Consider the following 11,186-nt stretch of genomic DNA (forward strand, 5'->3'; position numbering starts at 1 on the left):
GGCGGCCCCGAGCAGGCGGCGGGGGCCTCGGCCAAGGCGCAGTGACCGCGGCCGTTGGGGATGGGCTGGGTGGCGCGGGGCGGGGGCGCTGGGGACGGCAAGGGCCCTGCCCAGCGGTGTGCGAGCACCTCCTGGAAGCCGGCTGCAGAAGGGCTCCCAACCCTGCCCCTGGTTAGCTGAGCGGAGGCCGCGCTGACGCACTGATCATCGGAAACGCTCTTCCAAAAAAGGCACTGGGCCCCAAGGGCACAGGTGTTGCACAAGAGGACAAACAGCACGCACAAGTTCATCATTGGGTACCGACCTGTGAGGAGTCTGCCAGGGCTTTCTAAAGGTGAGAGCCACAGGGGAACAACAACAACAAAAAAAGCTGCCAGTGACACCCGTGGTAGTTGGTGACATTTGACATGCATCAAACACTAGCCAGGGAGTCCAATCTATGTGGTGAAAGGCACATGAATAGGATTTGATCCTGGTAAAATTACTTCGAGGTAAAGAGATGGGGGGAAAGGAAAGCTATCTGCACTTTGTAGAAGACTGATCAAGGCATTAAATTGTCTTCAGTGGCATTTGCCTTGAGAGTGACTTTCTAGAATGAAAATTCATCAGGGTGGATATCATCCTGATTAAAACGTTTGTGTTCATAAGCACAGGGTCAGAGTGTCCCCTTCTCTGGGTGGAAGATAAAACTTCTGTCCAGGTTCCAGCAAGGGCGCTAGCCCTCCATGCTGCCAAGCTCCCATGCCCATGGTGGCCTGTCAGTGACCTCTTGAATTGGAGCCCTGGGCTGAAGCGGATGGCATTCTGGGAATGCTCTCCTAGGTTCAGGGGAGTGCTCACCTTGGGGAAAGAGCTCCGAGGTAGCCTCACCCGGATCTCCCTGGGAGCCACCTGCTCTAGGCTTCTCAGATGCTTGCCCATGGACTGAGGCAATGGGGTTGGTGCGCTGAGACCCAGGGGCAGGGTCCTTCTGGGCCAGGCTATGCAGGGGGCTGGCACCAGAAGACCCTGCCTCATTGCTGTGGTCTGGGGCGGGGGAGTGGCTGGGGGAGTCAGAGGGAGAAATTAAGGGACGACGTTTGGAAGCAACAGAAATGCTCTTTACAACGTTTACACAATCATCTGGGGGTGTGTAAGAGCATCAGCAGTGCTCACGCCTGCAGGAAGGCAGGATGCCAGCGGAGGCTGCCTGCCCCTTCTGCCCCCAAATGCGTCCTGCCCTTGACTCTCCCCGTGCGCAGCTGCTTCGATCCTGCACCTCTCTTTACTCCCTGCTTCTCCTTTACTAACACAGCCTGCTACCTTTTACAAATGTGTTGGTAAGTGAGAAACAAAAATTGAAAAATAAATTAAAATGGAGAAATGCATTGTCTCATCTCTGTGTTTGCCCTGCTGGATTTTGTGTCTGGCCACCTGTTTCATTTCTATGGAGCGTTTTCCTGGTGGCCCTAGAGGAAGGGACAGCTAAGTCCCGTGCTCAGTGTTCCTCACCCCACACCCTTCCTCCTAAGCTGAATCCCTTGGCCTCGGAGGGCCGGATTCAGTATAACCTTGCTGGGAGGGATGGAGACCAGAGGGCAGACGCTTGGGGAGGCCAGTTCTGGCATTTTTTAAGGACAAGCTTTAAATCAATTTAGAAGTGGCCCGTCTCCCGCTCGCTCTGCCTCTGTTTACAGTGTTTGTGTAGTGATTTCCGCAGTCTTCCCAATGACGGACCGGAGCCATTTCCCTGAGTAACCACTGGGGTGTCAGATCTTTCAACTGGGGCTCCTACCTCTCTGGGGTGAAGGTCTGAGTCATTTCGTCAGGCCTCCTAGACAAGCAGAGGTGCTGAAGGCAAGGGGGTCTGGGTATTATGGGGGGCATGTGGGGCATAAGCTAGGGCCTCAAACCCAACCGTAGCAGCAGGGGTGCTAGGTGGCCCCCAATCCCCGGCCTCTGTCTTCTGTGTTCTTCACTGAGTAGAATCCATGTGGGGCGTGAGTGGATCTGTGCAAGGCAAGGAGCGGCCTGGGTGATGTTCATTCTCTGCCCACCTGTCCTTGGGCAGATCCTTCTACAGACATGGCCCCCGCCGTCCTGGCTGGCTTCCCCCAGAAGCACCGTGGCTCTTCCATTATCCACTGTCTCAGAGAAGGTGGAGTTGTCCCTCAGCCAACTCTGAACACTTGGGAAAGCCCAGCTGCCTTCCTCCCGTGGGGACGACTCGGGGACACCACTTCTGCTCCCGAGGAGCCCCTGGATGCGATGGGAACTTCCTCGCCTCTGTGAGGCTTTGCCTGAGACCTCTCCTTCCCCACCCCTCCTTGCCGTATGCCTGCTGCCACCAGCCTCCCCTGGCCCTTTCCTTGAGTGACCACTGCCACGTACCTGCTCTTCTGCAGTCGCCTCTGGGGACCGCAAGACAGGAGCCCTCGAGGGGAGGACAGGCCAAGCCTGTTGGTTTGTGGAGGTCATTACTTGAGAGGGTCTTGCTCCCAGTGCAGGACGGTCAGGGCCCAGGTGTTGACAGGCCTTCCTGAAGAGCTCACAGCCCAGGAGGAGAGAGAGACACACCTAAATGGTCACACAATGGGATGGGCTGTGGGGGTGGGGTGAGGTGGGGACAGAGCAACAGGGCTTGCACATGGGGAGCCAGGTGGCCTCACAGAAGTCTTGCTGGGTCATCATTTGCAAGGTGAGGCCTGGAGGCACAAGAGGGGCAGGTGGTCAGGGCGGAAGTCACACTGTGCAATGGGTCAGAGCCAGAGGGGCCTGTTGTGATTAGGAATGGTAAGTCTGGGGTCAGCCGGGAGGTAGGTGCTACGGGAGACAGGTGGTGGAATGAAGGGGAGAGCTCGGGGACTAGATTTTTGGGACCCATTGGCCCCAGACTTCCAAATTCTCTCTGTACAGTCCTGACTTCTCCCCACAACTTTTTAGCATCTCTGTCACCTCTACTTGACATCTCTGTACCAATAGGGATCTAAGGCCAACTTAATACGGCTCCTGGAAGGCCTCATCAGTCAGCCTCTGTCCCCCAGGGGGCCTGCACACCCCAATCTCTGCCCTCATCACCCGACTCTTCCCCATCTTGCTTTTGCCACCTAACCACAAGCCAGCCCCAGTCCCTAGTCCTTGCCCCCACCTGCCCCCACCCTTATCAGCAGTCTGAGAAGCAAAGAAAGAATAGGCACCCTCCTTGATGCCCCAGGGGGACAAAAGTGTGGCACCTGAGCCATTTCTCACCCTTGTATGTTTGTAGAGAACAAATGTTAGGGGCAGACCCTTGGTGGGGGCCATGGGGTAGCCTGGTCTGGAAGCTGTGCTGCCCACTCACGTGCCCTACCCAGAATTCCTAGGTCCCCTGCCTGCTGCCCGCACCCCAGTGTCCCCACATTCTGAGCCCCTGTCTGTGGAGCTGGGAGGCCACCCTGAGACCAGCTCCCAGTGCTGCGTCCCAGAGTCCTGTGTCAGGCGTCGGGGGACCCCCCTTGCAGAGAGCCGTGATACGCCAGGGCCCGGGGCTGTGTGGTGGGGAGGCAGGCTCCTCATCTCCTCAGCCGTGGCAAGGGCTCCCCTCCACCTGCTATGTGTAATTTCAGCCACATCCAGTGGTTTTGGACTTGAGTCGGTGGTTGCCGTATTCACTTTACCTGTGCCCTCACTCCTTGTGGGAGACTCCGCCTTTCAGTGTTTAATCACTCTTCTGCCATTCTGTGCCGGCAGCAGGCTAGGCCTAAGTCATATGTGTTAGGAGACATGAAAGGAAAATGCAGAGACATGCCCATTATAGAAGAAATGTCTTGGGGTGCCTGGGTGGCTCAGTCTGTTAAGCATCTGACTCTTGATTTCAGCTCAGGTCATGATCTCATGGTTTGTGAGATTGAGCCCGGAGTCAGGCTCTGTACTGGCAACATGGTATCTGCTTGGGGTTCTCTCTCTCTCTCTCTCTCTCTCTCTCTCTCTCTCTCTCTCTCTGTCCCTTCCCATTATGCTGTCTCCCTCCCTCTCTCAAAATAAACTTAAAAACAAAAAGAAGTTTCTTAATGCGTGGAAATCTTGTAAAGGGGTCCAGACTCAAGGCTGGCATATTAAGTGAAAAACCACAATGTGAATTTAAAAAAACCAACAACTCACAGAATTACCAAGAATACAACTAGTCTTAATTTTTCATATAATGATCCTATCTGCAAGGGTTTGCAAAAGACAGGGATCAGGCTACTTTTTGTGAGGGGTTCAGTAAAGGGCTCCACACCTCCTGTACTTTAGGAACTAGCGCGAGATAGAGGGACCCTGGTGTGAATCCCTTCCTGCCCCTTTGTGATGTGTCAGCCATACCACAGTAGAGCAGGGTGTCATTTTGCATTCTTAGCAATTAGGTAAGTATCTCTTTGGGCTGTATTTGTGCTACATCAGGAGCTGGAAGGAGAATTCTAAGCCCAGAAGCCTCTAAATGGAAAATCTCCAGGGAAGAAGATAAATCTATAAAACAGAATGGGCCCCGATGCTTATTCTTGGTCTTTGCCTCCATTGAGTCAGGTGTCTTTTACAAAATAGTGATGTTCCTCCAGGGAGGACTTGGGGATCGGAATTCTGGCCACCAGTTGCTATGTGACAACTTTTCCTGCCTCTAAGACCAGACCCAGAGTGTCAATGGTTCTGGGCTGTTGTGTGTCCAATACAACAGGCAAGATAATATGCGTCAACGGGCTCAGTGCATGTTAGGCCCCTGGAATATGTTGCATCTAAAGCAAAGAAGATTTGGGGCACCTGGGTGGTTCAATAGGGTAAGTGATGGACTTCAGCTCAGGTCATGGTCTCACAGTTTGGGAGTTCAGGCCCCATGTCGGGCTCTGTGCTGAGAGCTCCGAACCTGGAGCCTGCTTCAGATTCTGTGTCTCCCTCTCTCTCTGCCCCTCCCCTGCTCAAGCTCTGTCTCTCTCTTCTACACACATTCTCAAAAAGAAATAAACATGAAAATAATTTTAAAAATAAAGCAAGGAAGATGTGAATGCAAATTCTTTTCTCTGGGTGGAAGTTCTCTGAGGTAACGCTTTCTAATATTCCAATGGTAAAACATTTAGACACTGTAGAAATGAAGATTGGAGGTTCCCAGATGGTAGAAGGACATAGTTATGCCCTTACGACCCTCCCCTGCAGGCGGGATGTGGTAGGGTCCCCAGCCTATAACCTCAGCCCCCATTTGGGCATCTCTCTTGGACCTGAGGACCCATTGGTCTCCCAGACTAGGAGGTTACAAAAATCTAAGGCTCAGTAAGCCTGCACAGAGCCCTCATCCCTGGCCAAGCCTGCATCTTCTGATTCCTCCCTTCACTGGCTGACAGCACCATCTACCATCTACACAAACCCAGGAGTCCTTCTAGACATTCCCTGCTTTTCCTAATGCCCTCTGCTTCAGTTAATGGCTGTGCAATATTCCACCCTGAAACAGTGACCACAAACAAAAGATACTTTGTTATTTCTCATGGTTCTGCAGGTTGCCTGGGATCAGCTGGATGGCTCTTCTGTTCCTCTGATGACATCTGATAGCCCAGAGGGGCTGAGGCATGGGTTCATCCTGAGGCTGGTGGCGATCAGCTGGGAGCTCAGTGGGGCTGTCCCCTGGAGCACCTACACACAGCCTATCCATGTGACCGAGGGGTTTCTCAGCAGAGCGTCTGGGTCCCAAGAGACCAGAGCTTGGGATCTCCAAGTTTAGGATAGAGCCTTAGAACTCATACAGTGTCACTTATGCCAGACACCACTCATCAGACCAAATGTCCTCCCTGCCCAGATCAAGGGGAGGGAAATGGGCTCTGCCTCGCCGAGGGAGGGGCTGCAAACAACTTCCAGCCATCTTTTATCTGCCATACACTCGGTTTTTTTTTTAATTTTTTTAAATGTTTTATTTATTTTTGATACAGAGAGAGACAGAGCATGAGAGGGGGAGGGGCAGAGAGAGAAGGAGACACAGAACTGGAAGCAGGCTCCAGGCTCTGAGCTAGCTGTCAGCACAGAGCCTGACGCGGGGCTCGAACCCACGAACGTGAGATCATGACCTGAGCCGAAGCCGGAGGCTTAACCGACTGAGCCACCCAGGCGCCCCAATACACTCATTTAATTACTCACCAAGTTTTGCTTTGAAATGAAGGCCCCAGTTTTCATCCTAACTCCTTCCTGGCTTGCCATTTCTTCAGTGTTCAAGAATCACTGATAGTTGAGCTAGGCCTCTGCTTCTAAGTGGGTTTCTGGTGTCCCTGTCCCACTGCTGCTCCGTTGGGTCAGGCCACACTTCTCCCCTCTGTCCGCCACCCATGTGCTGGGACTGCGCATCTGCTGATCTGACAGTTCCTTCTGGTTGTCCTTATTCTCGTGGATGTATGTCCTGTCCCCTCTTCCAGGGCATTCTGGGATGGAAATGCTATAAACGCATGAAGTCAGCTCCCTGGGTTCAATCGGAAATACCTACCTTCAGCTTCTGGCCCCCTTCCAATCCATCTTCTTGAACATTGTCATGACGATGGTCCTAAAATGCTAATCCAATGTTCATCCCTCTGGTTAAGGTGAGTCTGTGACTTCAGTCATGTTTGCCAAATGGACCTACCGTGTGTACTACCCATTACTTAGCAATTTTCTTTGAGTCTGATCACTATTTATTTAAATATTTTATTTTTCCATAATCTCTACATCCAATGTTTTGTTTATAGAGGAGGGGCAGAGAGAGAGAGAGTGAGCAAGAGAGAGAATCCCAAGCAGGCCCCACACTGTCAGCACAGAGTCCGATGTGAGGCTTGAACTCATGTGAGATCATGACCTGAGCAGAAACCAAGAAGCGAATGCTTAACCAGCTGAGCCACCCAGGTGCCCCAAAATGAATTTATCTTAAAGTGATTATTGGGGTGCCTGGGTGGCTCAGTCGGTTAAGCGTCCAACTTTGGCTCAGGTCATGATCTCACAGTTGTGGGTTCGAGCCCCACATCAGGCTCTGTGCTGACAGCTAGCTCAGAGCCTGGAGCCTGTCTTCAGATCCTTGACTCCTTCTCTCTCTGACCCTCCCCTGCTCATGCTGTCTCTCTCTCTCTCTCAAAAATAAAAAAAATAAAATAAAAATAAATAGATTATTGATATCATTGGATTAATAGCTACTATATCACTACTGTTTTCTGTGTTTTGCCCTTGTTCTTTAAATTTTTTTTTGTCTTCCACTCTTTTTCTGCACTCACTGGTGTTACTTGAACATTTCATGTTATTTAATTTTTTCTTCTCTTTTGGTATATCAAATAATACTTTTAAAAAATTTAATGGGTGCCCTGACTTTACAATATGCACTTACAGTCCATCCAGGTCTATTTTGTTTTTAATGTTTTTATTCATTTTCGAGAGACAGAGATAGACAGAATGCAAGCAGGGGAGGGGCAGAGAGAGAGGAGACACAGAATCTGAAACAGGCTGCGGGCTGCCAGTACAGAGCCTGACACAGGGCTTGAACTCCCAAACTGTGAGAGACCATGATCTGAGCTAAAGTCAGGTACTTAACTGACTGAGCCACCCAGGCACTTCCAGGTCTGTTTTCAGATAATGCTATACTGTGTCATGGAAAGTATAAGTACTTACTAACAAAGTGTTACCAAGTACTCGCTCTCAGTTGTTCCTTTTGCCATTCATTTCACTTGTCTGCTTGGTGCATAGAGCACCATATACATGGTTGCTATTATTATTTTTAAAGATTTTATTTTTTTTAGGTAATCTCAATGACCCAACATCAGGTCTGACCTTCCACCAACTGAGCCAGCCAAGCACCTCTTGAGCGAAGTGTTTTATGTTAGAACAGCTAAGAAGAAGAGAAAGATTTTGTGTATGTTTCACCTTTACATATTTTTCTTCAATGCTTTTCCTTTCTTTTTGTAGCGCTGAGTGTCTAACATATGCAATCTTCTTTGTTCTGAAGAACTTCTCTGAACATATACTGCAAAGCAGGTCTGCCGGTGACAAATTCTCTCCATGTTTTGTGTGTTGGAGAAAAGCAGTATTTCCTTCACTTTTGAGGGGTGATTTCACTGGATACAGGGTTCTAGGCTGGTGGGCGTTTTACTTGCGCCACTTTAAATATTTCGGTCCGCTACCTTCCTGTCTGCATGATTTCAGAAGAGAAGTCTGATGTGACACCGATCCTTGCTCTTCTGTGGGTAAAGTGTTTTCTTTCTCTGGCTTCTCTCAAGATTTTGTTTCTGTCCTTGGGTTTCTGCAGTTTTTTAAATTTTTTAAAAATATTTTTTTATTTATTTTTGAGGGACAGAAAGAGACAGTGTGAGTAAGGGAGGGTCAGAGAGAGAGGGAGACACAGAATCTGAAGCAGGCTCCAGGCTCTGAGCTGTCAGCACAGAGTCTGACGCGGGGCTTGAACTCGTGACCCATGAGATCATGACCTGAGCCAAAGCTGGACGCTTAACCAACTGAGCTACCCAGGCACTCTGGTTTTCTGCAGTTTGAGTATGATATGCCCAGGTGGTATCCTTTGGTATTATCTTGCTTGATATTTTCTGAGCTTCCTGAATCTATGTCTTGGCATCTTCCCTTAATTTTGGACAATTCAGAGCCATTATGTCTTCCAATATTTCTTGTGTTCTTTTCTCTCTTTCTTTTTCTTCTGGTGTTCCTTTTATGCATCTTTTGTCATTGTCCTTGGATATTCTATTCCATTTATTAAAATTCTTTTTTCTTTTTGTATTCCATTTTGGAAGTTTCTATTGTTTCTTCATGCTCACTGATTCCCCCTCCCCCCCCTTCAGTCTACTAAAGAGCCCATCAAGGCAGTCTTCATTTCTGTTACAATGTTTTTGGCTTCTAGCATTTCCTTTTGATACTTTGATACTTTTTAAAGTTTATTTATTTATTTTAAGGGAGAGACAGAAAGAGAGAGAGAAGGGTAGGAGCAGAGAGAGAGAGGGAGAGAGAGAGAATCCCAAGCAGGTTCTGCACTGTCAGCACAGAGCCTGATGTGGGGCTCGTCCCAGGAACCATGAGATCATAACCTGAGCAGAAAGCAAGAGATGGTTGCTTAACCGACTGAGACACCCAGGTGCCCCTCCTTTTGATACTGCCTTAGAGTTTCCATCTGTCTGCTGACATTCCTCATCTGGTTTTTAATGTCTGCTACTTTTTCCATTATTGTCCTTAACATATTCACCATAGTTGTCTTAAATCCCCAGCCTGATGTTTCTAACCTCTGCACCATATTTGCATCTGCCTCTTCAAACTGTGCTTTTGCTTTGTAGTTCACCCTTTAACTTTGTTGTTGTTGTTGAAAAGTGAACATGATGTCCTAGGTTAAAGGAACTGAGTTCAGTCGGCCTTTAGTGTGAGGCTCTATGCTTAGCTGGCTAGGAGCCAGGCTTTGCTTACTGTTGCCTTGGCTGTAGGTGTTATAGGTAAAAATTTCCTCTGGTCTCCGAGTTTTCTCTCCCCTGTTGTCTTTGGATTTTTCTGGAGGCTTCTTTTATTTATTTATTTATTTATTTATTTATTTATTTATTTATTTACTTATAACACTTTTTAAAAATGTTTATTCATTTTTGGGAGGCAGAGAGAGACAGCATGAGCAGGGGAGGGGCAGAGAGAGAGGGAGACGCAGAATCTGAGGCAGGTGCCAGGCTTCTGAGCTGTCAGAGCACAGCCTGATGTGGGGCTCAAACCCACAAACCATGAGATTGTGACCTGAGCTGAAGTCCATTGCTTAAACTATTGAGCCACCCAGGAGCCCCTAGAGACTTCTTTTATTTTATTTTAAAAATTTTTTAATGTTTTATTTGTTTTTGAGGGAGAGAGATCATGAGCAGGGGAGAGTCACAGAGAAAGAGGGAGACACAAAATCTGAAGACACACTCCAGGCTCTGAGCTGTCAGCAGAGAGCCGGACGTGGGGCTCAAACCCAAGAACCGTGAGATCATGATCTGAGCTGAAGTCAGACACTTAACCGACTAAGCCACCCAGGAGCCCTAGAGACTTCTTTTAGAATAAGGTCTGAGACAGATGTTTCTCTCAGCTGTGTTCCCCAGTTATTATAGAGGATCTCTACTGATGTGACGGTGTCGTGTCAGGGAGAGAAAGTATTCTATATCCTGACGATTAGGTCACAGGCTTTTAGGGAACCTGTGCCTGTGGGCTGTGAACTTGACAAATGTTTCTCAGGTTCCCCCCTCCTGGGATGCAAAGGCTAGAGGAGGCTGGAGGTGGATATTTCCCTTCCACATGTTTGCTTAGGCTCTACTAAAATAGTTTCCCTCAAGAACAGACTCTGTTAGTTCTAGCAGCCTTCCCAGGTGAGTAAAGAAGGTCACTTCCTGGCAGATGCAGGGACTTCAGCAGGTGTTGGGGACCCCGGGAAGAGGAGTCTGCCCAATTTAACAGGTATTTCAGGCCTGTCGGATGGAAAGTGCTGGCTTGGCTTGGCTTCTGGCCCAGAGCGGCTACTAAGTTCAGCCTGGAGATTCCTTATAAAAGGACCCAGCGAAGCAAGCCTTATAAAGTCCTCATGAACAATCTTTATTCTTGCTGAGCTTATGTAAATAATTAGGCCAGGGTTGTTAAGAATGGACTCGTTCCACCAATGCATTAGTCTTGATTTGGCTATCTCTGATAATGGAGGTTTTTTAGAGAGAAAAACTATGTTTCAGCAATGAACTACTATAAATGTTATTCTAGTTTGAGTGTCTTTAACTATTTGTTGTTGGATCTCAGGCTTGTTAGTTTGTCAGGATATTTAAAACTGGGGATCAGCCCCTACTAAAGTTTTCAGGTATCTCTCTGGAGTTAAGTAGGTTGACTCAGAAGAACCCTCAACCTGGTGAGGTGACCCAGATCCAGTCGATCGGCTTAAACTGACCCTCAAAGAGTCTGACTCCTGAGATGAGATCTCCAGCCCTGCTCCAGCCACACCCCAGAAGCAGGCTGGTTTAGCACGGCAGAAGCCTGAGGAATCATTGGTCCAATAAGATAAACTGTCCTGTCTCTTTGTCATTGGACTGACAAACGTGACCCCAGAAAGCTGAGGAAGCAGCAAAAAGTTCCTGATTGCACTAACCTTCCTCTTATGGATAGGATGTTCTGTTGGTATTAATTGCCTCTGATCTGGGCATGGGATTTCAACATGGCAGAAGGTAAGGGGAGCCTAGGCCTCTACCGCCAGACTCTAATGGGGGGGGGGC

General features: G+C 48.9%; 1 protein-coding gene across 1 annotated transcript in view; it reads left to right on the plus strand.

Moving 5' to 3' along the window:
* Nucleotides 1-11,186, plus strand: part of ZNF853 (zinc finger protein 853) — a 73,619-nt gene that overhangs the window by 5,533 nt on the left and 56,900 nt on the right. The window lies entirely within an intron of this gene.

Source organism: Suricata suricatta, chromosome 8 (genome assembly GCF_006229205.1).
Source record: "Suricata suricatta isolate VVHF042 chromosome 8, meerkat_22Aug2017_6uvM2_HiC, whole genome shotgun sequence".
Lineage (NCBI taxonomy): Eukaryota > Metazoa > Chordata > Mammalia > Carnivora > Herpestidae > Suricata > Suricata suricatta.